The sequence below is a fragment of the Dendrobates tinctorius genome, unplaced genomic scaffold (genome assembly GCF_039654945.1).
Source record: "Dendrobates tinctorius isolate UK_male_01 unplaced genomic scaffold, ASM3965494v1 ptg000196l, whole genome shotgun sequence".
NCBI classification, from domain to species: domain Eukaryota; kingdom Metazoa; phylum Chordata; class Amphibia; order Anura; family Dendrobatidae; genus Dendrobates; species Dendrobates tinctorius.
Genome location: NW_027361863.1, coordinates 14,136,237 through 14,151,932, shown reverse-complemented (window position 1 = coordinate 14,151,932; position 15,696 = coordinate 14,136,237). Strand labels below are relative to the sequence as shown.

The 15,696-nt window shown below is 41.3% G+C and overlaps 1 pseudogene; it reads left to right on the top strand.

The window, feature by feature from the left end:
- The first annotated feature begins 494 nt into the window (after positions 1-494).
- LOC141056088 (CD209 antigen-like protein C) overlaps positions 495-15,696 on the top strand; it is a 94,403-nt pseudogene continuing 79,201 nt past the window's right edge.

Genomic DNA, 15,696 nt, shown 5'->3' with positions numbered 1-15,696 from the left:
ATTTTGCTTCAGCAGGGGGGAGATCCTGTGCCCCAAACAACATATTGCGAGTTTAAGTACCATTGGCGTCCGTTATACAAGCCCTGAGTGGAGCGGCGCATGAGTGATCCTCCACAAACCCACCGAAACATCAAACAAGGTGCCGCAGTTCCTCTGCACATGCATGGGAAGCATCACCATGGCTCCCGTGCTTGCACAGACATCATTAAGAAGCCTGGTGATTAGAGTTGAGCGAATTTGTTTGTAATTGGTCGACGAATCTGAATTTGACATATTCGTGCCATATTGGTACCCTATTCATGCTGAATTTATGTTTGATGATCGGTTCGGAACATATTTGTAATTTCTACTCTCATTGACTCCAATGACGTTCGGCTGTGTTCTGCGAATATTGCAAAAACAGTAATCAAGGCCGATCGTAATCGGAACAGAATTTTGAAAAATTTGCTCAACTCTACCGGTGATGTGGGGGAGGCAGAGAGCAGAGCGCTCATATGCACTTCAGCAATCACGGACATCTGAAAGTTTCTAACAACAATGGTAGAATAGGTGAGTTCTACAGTAGAAGCACAGAGATTCATAGAGTCAATACCATCTAGATTATAACATACAACAGTGGAAATGATCTGCAATATAAACAGTGCACAGATAGTTTAGTGCAACAAGAACTGCTGATGATTGACTATATACATCCCTTTACCAAACGATGGTTGCAGACATAAATAAAACCTTCCATCGTGCATAATTATCTGTTTTAAGAAATCATTCTTGTTTGACGCTGTCTTGAAATGTTACAGCCTAGTGTTCAGATTATATCAGAACATGGAATGTATGGGCTAAAATCAAGGTCGGGGCTAGAAGATGACAAAAAGAAGGGGTATCCGGTTAACAGATCAAGAACAAACAGTCATAGAATAGTAAAAAAATTTAAAAAAATGTTAAGAAAATGAAAAATATATACAAAAATTTGAAGTACAAAAGAGAATGGAATCAATCGTCTACAGGAAAGATGTGAAGCTAAGTGTCTCCCTCAATCAATTTTTGCAGTGTATTTTTCACACTCATTGCTTTTTATGGGTGAAAAAATGCTGTAAAAACACTGAAAGAATTGTGGCACTGCAGATTTTAAAAATGCTACAATTATCAAAGTTAGAAAAAAAAAAAGATAAGTGTGTGCATATTTCTGAAAACTCATGCCTATAGCTGGCACTGTAAAAAGCAGCTTTTACTAGCATAATAAATCACAGCAAAAAATGCTGCATGTGAACATGTAGTAGTCTAATTTTTGATACCAGCAGCACCAAATATCTCTCCCTTTTTCCTGAGACCAAGTCCTTTACAATTTTTAGATTGGCCGACTCGTTCAGCAATTATCATAAAGTCAGGTCAGCCCACACATTGAAAGTGGTTACCAATCACAGGTAAAAATTTGCCAGACATAATGATATGGAGCTAAGCACGGTCTTTAAACCTTTTTTGGAACTTCTGATTTTCTAACTAAACAATAGAAATGAATGACTCAAATTCAGGAGAGTGGAATTCGCCTTAAATTTTACAAAAAAAGTGGCTTCTCCCGAATTTAAAATTTTTGTGACCTCTTCATGCAACTTCAACAAAAATATCATCCGTCCATCATTTTGTTGATTTGTAGAGAGGAGGGGAAAAAAAATGCCATAGCAATGCATGGGGTGCGTTCTGTATGCGTTTTCGCAGCGTTGTCGTGGTGAAAAATGCGGCAAAAATGCATACAATCCGCAACATGGGTACACAGCTTTAATCCAAATGTTAAATTTCAGACACAACAAAACAAGCTGTCTTAGAATTTTAGATGCCCATAAATTTTTTGATGATGAAGTGTTAATCGAAAAAACAAACCCTTGATCTAAAGAAAGTAAAATTATCCTAGAGTTCTTCAGCAGGGAACCCCAAAGAAAAATACATAGAAAAAACGAAAAAAGTTCTAATGCCGAACGATTCATAACTGATTTTTCCTTTGACCAAAAATCCGGCCAAGGAAACATCACCCAATGGGAAAAACAAAAAGCGCCGCAGCCAAAATCCTTATGAATCGAAAAACTAAAAGGCAAAGAATCAGCTAAAACAAAAACAGATTGCTAGCATGACTTTCCATTAAAGTTTGACAAAAACGTACACCAGACTCTGGTGTCATCTTTCATTTCGGAGCAAATCCTAATGTGACGACTAGAAGAGGAAACTCCTTTTGTTGTGTCGTAGAGCCGCCTAGAAAAGGCTCAACCCATGGGGATAATTCTTAGAGTAAAATTTAGCAAACCCAGCAACGATTGTAACTCCTTTAGAGTAATTTTATTCCGAAGTATGAAATTCTGAAGCGCATAGTGTAATTTAAAAGCTTTGTCTAGAGGGAGGCTACATTCCACTTTGACGGAGTCCAGGGTGATGCCTAAAAAAACGAGCGAAGTGGTAGGTAAAACCGTTTTTTCTTTAGCAATGGGCACTCCAAAATTATCACAGAGCTGCAAAAATTTAGGAGGGCAAAAAAAAAGAAAATCGTCCAGATAATGCAACACAGCAGCATCTTTACAAATGTATTCTAAAACCCAGTGTAGAAAGGATGAAAAGGTCTCAAAATAAAAACAGGATACAGCAAAGCCAATTGGCAAGCATCTGTCAAAAAAGAATTGTTCCTGAAATGTAAAACCTAGAGAACTAAAACCGTCAGGATGAACGGGGAGAAGAAGCGAGAAGAGTGGTAGTGGTGGGAGACTCACTACTGAGAGGCACAGAAGCAGCCATCTGCAAACCGGATATAACCGCAAGAGAAGTATGCTGCCTCCCAGGTGCAAAGATCAAGGATGTGACCGATAGGATACCAAAGCTCATCAGTTCCAAGGAACTCCACCCATTTCTTCTGATACATGTTGGCACCAATGACATGGCAAGGAAGGACCTACCGACAATCTGCAAGGACTTTGAAGAGTTGGGGAAGAAAGTAAAGGAACTGGATGCACAGGTAGTTTTTTCTTCTATCCTTCCAGTAGATGGGCATGGCACCAGGAGATGGAACAGGATCCTTGATGCGAACAACTGGCTAAGATGATGGTGCAGACAACAAGGATTCGGATTCCTGGACCACGGTGTGAATTACCTGTACGATAGACTCCTCGCCAGAGACGGACTACACCTCAACAAACCTGGGAAACACACATTCGCCAGAAGACTCGCTACACTCATCAGGAGAGAGTTAAACTAGAAGAAGAGGGGATGGGAAGAAAAACGTTAGACACGAACATGAAACCAGATATTATACTGATGAATGATATTAGGTGTGGCAAAAAAGATCCAAGACAACATACTCAGAAGGGAGGTAAGAAAATTTCTAAAACAATCAACAGGTAGGAGATTGGAACAAAGCAAAATTCTCTAAAATGCATGCTCGCAAATGCCAGAAGCCTGACAAACAAGATGGAAGAACTAGAAGCAGAAATATCTACAGGTAACTATGACATAGTGGGAATAACCGAGACATGGTTAGATGAAAGCTATGACTGGGCAGTTAACTTACAGGGTTACAGTCTGTTTAGAAAGGATCGTAAGAATCGGAGAGGAGGAGGGGTTTGTCTTTATGTAAAGTCTTGTCTAAAGTCCACTTTAAGGGAAGATATTAGAGAAGGGAATGAGGAGGTCGAGTCCATATGGGTCAAAATACATGGAGGGAAAAATAGTTACAAAATTCTCTTTGGGGTCTGTTACAAACCCCCAAATATAACAGAAGTCATGGAAAGTTTACTACTAAGGCAGATAGATGAAGCTGCAACCTATAATGAGGTCCTTCTTATGGAGGACTTTAACTACCCGGATATTAACTGGGAAACAGAGACCTGCGGAACCCATAAAGGCCACACGTTTCTGCTAATAGCCAAGAATAATTATCTTTCACAATTGGTGAGAATCCAACCAGAGGAGCAGCACTTTTAGACCTAATACTATCTAACAGACCTGACAGAATAACAAATCTGCAGGTTGTTGGGCATCTAGGAAATAGTGACCACAATATTGTACAGTTTCATTTGTCTTTCGCTAGGGGCACATGTCAGGGAGTCACAAAAACACTGAACTTTAGGAAGGCAAAGTTTGACCAGCTTAGAGATGCCCTTAATCTGGTTGACTGGGACAATGTCGTCAGAAATAAGAATACAGAAAATAAATGGGAAATGTTTAAGAACATACTTAATAGGCACTGTAAGCAGTTTATACCTTGTGGGAATAAAAGGACAAGAAATAGGAAAAACCCAATGTGGCTAAACAAAAAAGTAAGAGGGGCAATTAACAGTGAAAAGAAAGCATTTAAACTACTAATGCAGTATGGCACCGCTGAAGCTCTAAAAAACTATAAGGAGAAAAATTCTTTATCTAAAAAGCTAATTAAAGCTGCCAAAAGGCAACAGAGAAGCACATTGCTAAGGAGAGTAAAACTAATCCCAAGCTGTTCTTCAACTATATCAATAGTAAAAGAATCAAAAGTGAAAGTGTAGGCCCATTAAAAAATTGTGAGGAAAGTATGGTTGTAGATGATGAGGAAAAAGCTAATATATTAAACACCTTCTTCTCCACGGTATTCACGGTGGAAAATGAAATGCCGAGAGACAAAGAATACTCTATATTAAGGGTCACCAATCTAACCCAAGAAGAGGTGCAAAACCGGCTAAATAAGATTAAAATAGATAAATCTCCGGGTCTGGATGGCATACACCCACGAGTACTAAGAGAACTAAGTAATGTAATAGACAAGCCATTATTTCTTATATTTAGAGACTCTATAGCGACGGGGTCTGTTCCACAGGACTGGCGCATAGCAAATGTGGTACCAATATTCAAAAAGGGCTCTAAAAGTGAACCTGGAAATTATAGGCCAGTAAGTCTAACCTCTATTGTTGGTAAAATATCTGAAGGGTTTCTGAGGTATGTTATTCTGGATTATCTCAATAAGAATAACTGTGTAACTCCATATCAGCATGAGTTTATGAGGAATCGCTCCTGTCAAACCTATCTAATCAGTTTTTATGAAGAGGTAAGCTATAGACTGGACCAAGGTGAGTCATTGGATGTGGTATATCTTGATTTTTCCAAAGCGTTTGATACCGTGCCACACAAGAGGTTGGTACACAAAATGAGAATGCTGGGTCTGGGGGAAAATGTGTGTAAATGGGTAAGTAACTGGCTTAGTGATAGAAAGCAGAGGGTGGTTATAAATGGTATATTCTCTAACTGGGTCGCTGTGACCAGTGGGGGACCGCAGGGGTCGGTGTTGGGACCTCTTCTCTTCAACATATTTATTAACGATGTGGTAGAAGGTTTGCATAGTAAAATATCGATATTTGCAGATGATACAAAACTATGTAAAGCAGTCAATACAAGAGAAGATAGTATTCTGCTACAGATGGATCTGGATAAGTTGGGAACTTGGGCCGAAAGGTAGCAGATGCAGTTTAACCCCTTTATGACCAAGCCTATTTTGACCTTAATGACCTGGCCATTTTTTGCAATTCTGACCAGTGTCCCTTTATGAGGTAATAACTCTGGAACGCTTCAACGCATCTTAGCGATTCTGAGATTGTTTTTTCATGACATATTGGGCTTCATGTTAGGCCGGTTTCACATTCGCGCTTTTGAGCGCAGCGACGGCTTGCGCACGGCCGCCGCTAAGCCCCGCCCCCTGCCCCGCCTCCACCGGTATTTCCGCCTCCGGGTGCATGACGTTGCATGCGTCGTGCGTCCCCATCTTCATCACAGAGGGCGCAGGCCGTGCGCAGTCTGCGCACAGTCTGCGTTTGGCGGCGCATGCGTCCTTTTGACGGTGCGCCGAGCACAACCAAAATGCAACAGGACACATGCGCCGTCGCTGCGCTCAAAAGCGCAAATGTGAAACCGGCCTTAGTGGTAAATTTAGGTCGATAATTTTTGCATTTATTTGTGAAAAAATCAGAAATTTGGCGAAAATTTTGAAAATTTCGCAATTTTCTAATTTTGAATTTTTATTCTGTTAAACCAGAGAGTGATGTGACACAAAATAGTTACTAAATAACATTTCCCACATGTTTACTTTACATCAGCACAATTTTGGAAACAAATTTTTTTTTGTTAGGAAGTTATAAGGGTTAAATTTTGACCAGCGATTTCTCATTTTTACAACAAAATTTACAAAACCATTTTTTTTAGGGACCACCTCACATTTGAAGTCACTTTGAGGGGTCTATATGGCAGAAAATACCCAAAAGTGACACCATTCTAAAAACTGCACCCCTCAAGCTACTTAAAACTACATTCAAGAAGATTATTAACCCTTCAGGTGTTTCACAGGAACTAAAGCAACGTGGAAAGAACAAATGGACATTTTAATTTCTCCACCAAAATTTTCTTTTAGCATCAATTTTTTCATTTTCACATGGGCAACAGGATAAAATGGAGACTAAAGTTTGTTTGGCAATTTCTCATGAGTACACTGATACCTCATATGTGGTTATAAACCACTGTTTGGGCGCACAGCAGGGTCCGGAAGGGAAGGAGCGCCATTTGACTTTTTGAATGGAAAATATGTTTGAATATTTAGCGGTTGCCATGTCGCGTTTGGAGAGCCCCTGTGTGCCTAAACACTGGAGCTCCCCAACAAGTGACCCCATTTTGGAAACTAGACCCCCCACAGAACTTATCTAGATGCATAATGATCACTTTGAACCCCCAGGTGCTTCACAAATTGATCCGTAAAAAAAAGTACTTTTTTTTCACAAAAAATTTCTTTTAGCCTCAGTTTTTTCATTTTCACATGGGCAACAGGATAAAATGGATCCTAAAATGTGTTGGGCAATTTCTCCTGAGTACACAGATACCTCATATATGGTCATAAACCACTGTTTGGGCGCACGGCAGGGTCCGGAAGGAAGGAGCACCATCTGACTTTTTGAATGGAAAATTAGCTCCAATCGTTATCGGACACCATGTCGCATTTCGAGAACCCCTGTGCACCTAAACATTGGAGCTCCCCCACAAGTGACCCCATTTTGGAAACTAGACCCCTTATGGAACTTATCTAGATGTGTAGTGAGCACTTTGAACCCCCACGTGCTTCACAAAAGTTTATAACAGAGCAGTGAAAATAAAAAATATTTTTTTTTCCTCAAAAATGATTTTTTAGCACGCTATTTTTAATTTTCACGAGGCTAACAGGAGAAATTGGACCACAAAAGTTGTTGTCCAGTTTTTCCTGAGTACACCAATACCTCATATGTGGGGGGGAACCACTGTTTGGGCGCACGGCAGGGCTCAGAAGGGTAGGAGCGCCATTTGACTTTTTGAAATGCAAATTACTTCTAATCGTTAGCGGACACCATGTCATGTTTGGAGAGCGCCTGTGTACCTAAACATTGGAGCTCTGCCACAAATGACCCCATTTTGGAAACTAGACCCCCTAAGGAACGTATCTAGATGCATAGTGAGCACTTTTAACCCCCCAAGTGCTTCACAAAAGTTTATAACGCAGAGCCATGAAAATAAAAAATAATTTTTTTTCCTCAAAAAATGATTTTTTAGCTCGCAATTTTTTATTTTCACAAGGGTAACAGGATGAATTGGACCCCAAAAGTTGTTGTACAATTTGTCCTGAGTATGCTGGTACCCCATATGTGGGGGGAACCACTGTTTGGGTACACGTCGGGGCTCGGAAGGGAAGTAGTGACATTTTGAAATGCTGACTTTGATGGCATGGTCTGCGGGCATCATGTTACATTTGCAGAGCCCCTGTGTACCTAAACAGTAGAAACCCCCCCACATGTGACCACATTTTGGAAACTAGACCCCTTATGGAACTTATCTAGATGTGTGGCAAGCACCTTGAACCCCCAAGTGCTTCACAGAAGATTATAACGCAGAGCCATGAAAATAAAAAATCATTTCTTTTTCCTCAAAAAAAGATTTTTTAGCTCGCAATTTTTTTTTCACAAGGGTAACAGGAGAAATTGGACCACAAAAGTTGTTGTCCAATTTGTCCTGAGTACGCTGATACCCCATATGTGGAGGGGGGGACCACTGTATGGGCACACGTCAGGTCTCGGAAGGGAAGTAGTGACATTTTGAAATGCTGACTTTGATGGAATGGTCTGCAGGCGTCATGTTACATTTGCAGAGTCCTTGATGTACCTAAACTGTGTAAACCCCTGACAAGTGACCCCATTTTGGAAACTAGACCCCATAAGGAAGTTGCCTAGATGTGTGGTGAGCACATTGAACCCCCAAGTGCTTCACAGAAGATTATAACGCAGAGCCATGAAAATAAAAAATAATTTTTTTTCCTCAAAAAATGATTTTTTAGCTCGCAATTTTTTATTTTCACAAGGGTAACAGGAGAAATTGGACCCCAAAAGTTGTTGTCCAGTTTGTCCTGAGTACGCTGGTACCCCATATGTGGGGGGAACCATTGTTTGGGCACACGTCAGGGCTCGGAATGGAAGTAGTGACGTTTTGAAATGCAGACTTTGATGGAATAGTTTGCGGTTGTCATTACGTTTGCAGAGCCCCTGATGTGCCTAAACAGTGGAAACCCCCCACAAGTGACCCCATTTTGGAAACTAGACCTTCCAAGGAATGTATGTAGATGTGTTGTGAGCACTTTGAACCCCCAAGTGCTTCACAGAAGTTTATAATGCAGAGACGTGAAAATGAAAACATAATTTTTTTCCACAGAAATAATTTTTTAGCCCCCAATTTTTTATTTTCCCAAGGATAACAGGAGAAATTAGTCCCCAAAAGTTGTTGTGCAATTTTTCCACAGTGCGCTGATACCCCATATGTTGGGGTAAACCACTGTTTGGGCACACGTCGGGGCTTGGAAGGGAGGGAGCACCGTTTGACTTTTTGAACGCAAAATTGGCTGGTATCAATGGTTGCACCATGTCGCGTTTGGAGACCCCTGATGTGCCTAAACAGTGGAAACCCCTCAATTCTAACTCCAACCCTAACCTCAACACATCCCTAACCACAGCCCTAACCCCAACACATCCCTAACCCTAATCCCAACCCTAACCATAACCCTAACCACAAGCCTAACCCTAATTCCAAAGTGAACCCTAATTCCAACCCCAACCCTAATTCCAACCCTAACCCTAATTCCAACCCTAACCCTCTTTCCAACCCTAACCCTAACCCTCTTTTCACCCTAACCCTAATGGAAAAATAAAAGATGGCGCCGCCCATCATCCAGACCCACGGGACACCGGGAGCGAAGGGGGGACTCAGGAGGTATCGGGGGGGTGAGGGGGGGATCATTGATGAAATATTACTATCGCTCTGATTGGCTGTTTCACTTTTAACAGCCAATCAGAGCGATCGTAGCCACGTGGGGGCGAAGCCACGCCCCCCGTGGTGAAGTACAAAGCCCCCTGTATCTGCAGGTCAGGTGACCTTTCAGTGACCTAGGTCACCCGACCCGCAGGGGGGCTTTAAAGTCATGACGCCACATAGACGTCACTGGTCAGATTTGTACCAGTTTTCATGACGCCTATGTGGCGTCATTGGTCATGAAGGGGTTAACAATGATAAATGTAAGGTTATACACATGGGAAGAAGGAATCAATATCACCATTACACACTGAACGGGAAACCACTGGGTAAATCTGACATGGAGAACGACTTGGGGATCCTATTAATGATAAACTTACCTGGAGCAGCTAGTGCCAGGCAGCGGCTGCCAAGGCAAACGGGAACATGGGGTGCATTAAAAGAGGCCTGGATACATGATGAGAGCATTATACTGCCTCTGTACAAATCTCTGGTTAGACCGCACATGGAGTACTGTGTACAGTTTTGGGCACCGGTGCTCAGGAAGGATATAATGGAACTAGAGCAGGTACAAAGGAGGGCAACAAAATTAATAAAGGGGATGGGGGAACTACAATACCCAGAGAGATTAGCAAAATTAGGATTATTTAGTCTAGAAAAAAGACGACAGAGGGGCGATCTAATAACCATGTATAAGTATATAAGGGGACAATACAAATATCTCTCCAAGGATCTGTTTAAACCAAGGAAGGTGACGGTCACAAGGGGGCATTCTCTGCGTCTGGAGGAGAAAAGGTTTTTCCACCAACATAGAAGATGATTCTTTACTGTTAGAGCAGTGAGAATCTGGAATTCCCTGCCTGAGGAGGTGGTGATGGCGAACTCAGTCGAAGGGTTCAAGAGAGGCCTGGATGTCTTCCTGGAGCGTAACAATATTGTATCTTACAGTTATTAGGTTCTTTAGAAGGACGTAGATCTGGGGATTTATTCTGACAGGATTTTATAGGCTGAACTGGATGGACTAATGTCTTTTTTCGGCCTTACTAATTATGTTTCTATGTTACTATGTTAAGTCTGAATGCGGATTTAATATCGAATTTGGACATCTGAGCTTACTGACCGAATTGCCTCAGCTTATCAATAGCAGTATCAAAGGATACATAGTTAACGGAGCATGAAGAGGGATATACTTTGTCAATTAAAGAGGCCCCATAAGGAAAAGATAAATGGTGAATTAAACGGAATGACCTATTCTCTTTTTTAGGCATGATGCCTAAAGGAGAAACCCTGAAATTGGGAAAAGGGGGAAGAGAAAAGGGGTCAGCAATCCTACCATTGTTAATTTCGCTAACAATTTTCTTTTTAGCAACATCAATATGTGCGTATAGTGATGGCAAATTCTTAACCATTTTAAACCAATGCCTTTGAATGGGGGGATATAGAAACTATTAAAAACCCAAGAAAAGTAGATTACTGCTCTGCTGATCTGGATATCTGCTTAGCCAAAAAAGCATTTTTTCCAGTTTCACTGGAGTCACTGCCTTTTGAATTAGAATCCTTGATGGATGATTGCTGAGCTGATTGGTTCTTAAAGCATTTTTAAATGGGGTGGGTATTTCCACAGAAAGAGCATTCGTGTCTGGACAGCTACTGTTCCATTTGCAAAAGGAATCGTTAAAGGCAAAGCAGACACCCCTTTTCAGGGAAGCAGATGGGCCTTGCTTAGCCGCAGTATTATGCTGAGGGAGCATTAAATTGATCCAAAGACCCACATCTTTAGCCCCCCATTTAACTTCCGGATGAATGGCTAGCTTTTGGCGAAATTCCTTATCGTAGCTAAGCCAAGCAAAACCGCCAAAATTTCTGTAAGCCGCTAATATAATATCGAAGTGTATGAAAAGCTTGCTGCAAAGATTAGGGTACTTTTCTCCTAGCACTGCAGAATAGATAGGAAAACAAAAAATTATGTTTACTAAATACCCTTATTATTATCATTACCTTTATGCATTATTTGCAGTATATTTTTTACTTTTTAGTTATATTTGTGTTTTTTGCTTTTTGTTTTCTCTGGTTAATGGTCATGTGTTAATATGCACTTACATTGTGCATACACATTAACTTACTTTTCTCAGTTCAGATTTGTTTTTTATTCATTTCATTGTGCATTCAGTGCATATATGGGTGTGACCGCCCTCTTTCTGAGCTGGGAAAGCCATCCAGTCTGGCCTAAGCTGTTACTAGTGGTTCAGTCGCTCGACCCTTATTCACATTCACGCCACTTGGCAAGTGAAAAGGTTTTAAATACTAGAGTATGGACTGTCCCACAAGGGTTGCCGTGACGTGGCGGGATGGCTTGTACATTATTTTGATCAAAATTATGTTTACTAAATACCCTTATTATTATCATTACCTTTATGCATTATTTGCAGTATATTTTTTACTTTTTAGTTATATTTGTGTTTTTTGCTTTTTGTTTTCTCTGGTTAATGGTCATGTGTTAATATGCACTTACATTGTGCATACACATTAACTTACTTTTCTCAGTTCAGATTTGTTTTTTATTCATTTCATTGTGCATTCAGTGCATATATGGGTGTGACCGCCCTCTTTCTGAGCTGGGAAAGCCATCCAGTCTGGCCTAAGCTGTTACTAGTGGTTCAGTCGCTCGACCCTTATTCACATTCACGCCACTTGGCAAGTGAAAAGGTTTTAAATACTAGAGTAGGGACTGTCCCACAAGGGTTGCCGTGACGTGGCGGGATGGCTTGTACATTATTTTGATCAAAATTATGTTTACTAAATACCCTTATTATTATCATTACCTTTATGCATTATTTGCAGTATATTTTTTACTTTTTAGTTATATTTGTGTTTTTTGCTTTTTGTTTTCTCTGGTTAATGGTCATGTGTTAATATGCACTTACATTGTGCATACACATTAACTTACTTTTCTCAGTTCAGATTTGTTTTTTATTTTTTTTTTATTTATTTATTTTTTTTTTATTTTTTTTTAGAATAGATAGGAAAAGCCTGCATCCAATTTGTAAAGGATCTGGCTGACATAAGCCTAGAATCATCAAGCTCAGGCTTGTCATCCCTTTTATCAGCTCTAAACTTCTGATCCTTATGAGGGAGGAGAGAAAACAGATCTCTGTATTCATTATTCCAAATGAGTTCCTTAACTGAGGAGCTCAGATGAAATCCTAGCGGAGAAAGATTGCATGTAAGAGGCTCCTTAAAGGTATTTTTAACAGGGAGAGCATTAGGCACTGAAGGGGTAATAGCTACGCTAGGACTCATATGAGGAGCTGAGCTAATGGCTTCCCCAATAACATCAGCAACTGCATTTCTAATAGGGCACTTAAAATCAGAGTGGGATACAGACTGGGGTAACATAAAGTTCTCACCCCTTCCAGCTGATTCCTGGAGATGTTCTGCGGTGCCACTAGAGCTCAATCCTTCCATGTTAGGTGAGCTGAGTGGGAGAACCGGTGCTTGAAGCATGGAATCCTCTTCGTCGAGAAGCAGAGCGTCAGGAGGGACCGGTGCTGCTGAAGTGCAGCGGGCTGCGGGTGCTAAATCTGACCTGCTGCGCCTCATTGGAGCCACTGAGGCGCTTTTACGGCCCCGGCGCTTATCTACCCTGCCGGAAGCTCCAGCTGGGGACACCGGTGCCCTCCGATGACGCAAAGTAACATCACGCGTCTGTCTGCGATATTTTGTGGTGGGTTGGTAGCCATACTTCCTGTTCCCGGCCTGTTTACCAGGGGGACTGAGGAGAAAGGAAGTCAAGGGGGTGGTCCTGACATGAAGTACCGCAGTATAGACGAGGCTCCGGGTGTGGGACACTGTATTGGAACGACGCTTGACCAGTAACATTACTGTTGGTGTACAGGCCTAAGGCAGCCACAGTGACGGAGCTGTCAGAGCATCAGAGAGTGTAAAAGGGGACGGTACGTAAATATACATCCCTGGAGAAAGTGTGTCACCCTGTGTTCTGTAACCAGAGAACTGTGAAGGAAAGTGCTGTGTGCTGTGAGGCCGTCTGGCGGACGGTGAGGGAAAGAATAAACTTTGACCTGTTGCACCCGAAACTTGCCTCCAGCTTGTGTCTGTACGCTACTGCGCGGTATCCAAAGGGACCACCCCCCAGCCCGGCCCACCGACCCTACACACAAAACACACAGCCATGGGAGATTCATGCTCCTCTATTCATTTGAAGCACAAGCTCAAAAAAGCAGCAGCAGCATGGAGGATATTATATTAGCCCAATGAGCAGTGTAACTGTGAATCCAGCATTACATATTTCATAATGATTGTGTTTTTTTCTTAATTCTTACAGAAAAGCCTATAATTTGGAATCCTTTCTGGAAAGTTGTGATCGTTACTGTCCTCTTAGTAACCATCATTATTATCATCCGTGTGATTGACACATTTGGTATGTATGACAACTCTTATAGGCTGCCAGGACCTGGTCATTGTCACAGATATTATTGCTATGTTCTGTACACCTATGATATGACTATGCATAACTCTTTTAGTACAGCAGTGTTGATAAATGTCCTGCACATGACTTGCGTATACCTTGTGTTCCATTTTTACCCAATTGATTCTGTATTTATTTCTTGGAAATCTCAGAAACAGATTTGTAAATTTTGTCTCTCACAATTTTCTGAAAATAATCATTTTCATATTATTATAAAGATAATGTTCATTCTTCATTCATACTAGTATCTGCCCTGCTACTTCTCTTGTATCTGACTCATACATAGGCTGACTTTGAAAAACTGTAATGAGATACCTCCACCTTCATTCTCACAGCACAGTTTCTGAAATGTGATCCCTCTTCCACTCCTTTCATAGGGCACAATCTCTGTAATGTGTTCCCTCATCTCTCACAGTGCACAGTCTAATTAATGTGATCCCTCATCCTCCCTTCTCACAGGGCACAGTCTCTGAAATGTGATCCCTCCTCCTCCCCTCTCACAGTGCAAAATCTCTGTAATGTGATCCCTCATCTCTCACAGTGCACAGTCTATGTAATGAGATCCCTCCTCCTCCCTTCTCACAGGGCACAGTCTCTGTAAAGTGATCCCTCCTTCTCCCCTCTCCCAGCGCACAATCTCTGTAAGGTGATCCCTCACCTCTCACAGTGCACAGTCTATGAATTGTGATCCCACTTCCTTTCCTCTCACAGGGCAAAGTCTCTGTAACATGATCCCTTCTCTCACAATGAACAGTCTCACTGCTGCATCTCCCTCCTCCCCCTCTTCCTGTATTACTTTTCTATTATCTACTTTTCTACTATAGAGAGATTTCAAGATGAATAAAGAGATTTATAAATGTTTATAAAGAACCTCAGGCAAAGTAAGAAGAAATATCTTTATAGCTCTGGTGCTTTACCTGATTTCTGATTCTGATACCTGTCCCAGCATGCATTCCCTTCCCTTTTTGTCTGACCCTTGGATTGCCCTGGACAATATTATCCAGATTCTTGCCTGATGATTCTGCACTCCTTTTTTCTGTCTCCTGCTATCCTCTTGATCTCGTTCCTGACTGTTGATTTTATTCTTGTCATAGTTCCACTGGTCCTGACATGGCCATACGACTAGTTTACTGCCTACTCACTCCACTAGCCAGCAACTAAGCCAAGGATGCACCCTAGGGCCAGTGAACTAAACAGAGGTGAAAGTCTACAACCTAGAGAATGCTTTGGAGCCTGTTAAACTGAGTGTTTAGTGCAAAAAATATCCTTGGAAGCCCTTTTAAGAGTTGTCAGATCTTCTCAAACAGTCCTCATAACAGTTTCAAGAGTCAGTTTGGTCATTTTGACACCTGAGAAACAGTCTCCCTTTTTTATGCTCAGATTTATTTTGTTTCTTGAAGTTTATCACCACATTGAGACAGAAAACAAAATGAGAACTGACTTTTACCAGGAGAACAAGACTGACAGTCCTTCTGGTAAGTACCGTATATACTTGTGTATAAGCTGAAACGAGTATAAGCCGACCTCCCTAATTTTGCCACAAAATACTGGGAAAACTTATTGACTCGCCTATAGGCCTAGAGCCAAGCCTAGATACCAATAAAAGTAAAATTAATTGAGACATCACTAGGTTAAATATTTTCGAATATCCATATTGATTCAGAAGCCCCATATAATGCTCCATACAGTTCATGATGGCCCCATAAGATGCTCCATACAAAATACACCCCATATAATGCTGCACAAAGGTTAATAATGGCCCCATAAGATGTTCCATAGATTATGCCCCATATGCTGCCCCATGAAATGCTCCATAGACTATGCCCCCATAAGATGCTCCATAGATTATGCCGCCATAAGATGCTCCATAGATTATGCCCCCATATGCTGCCCCATAAGAT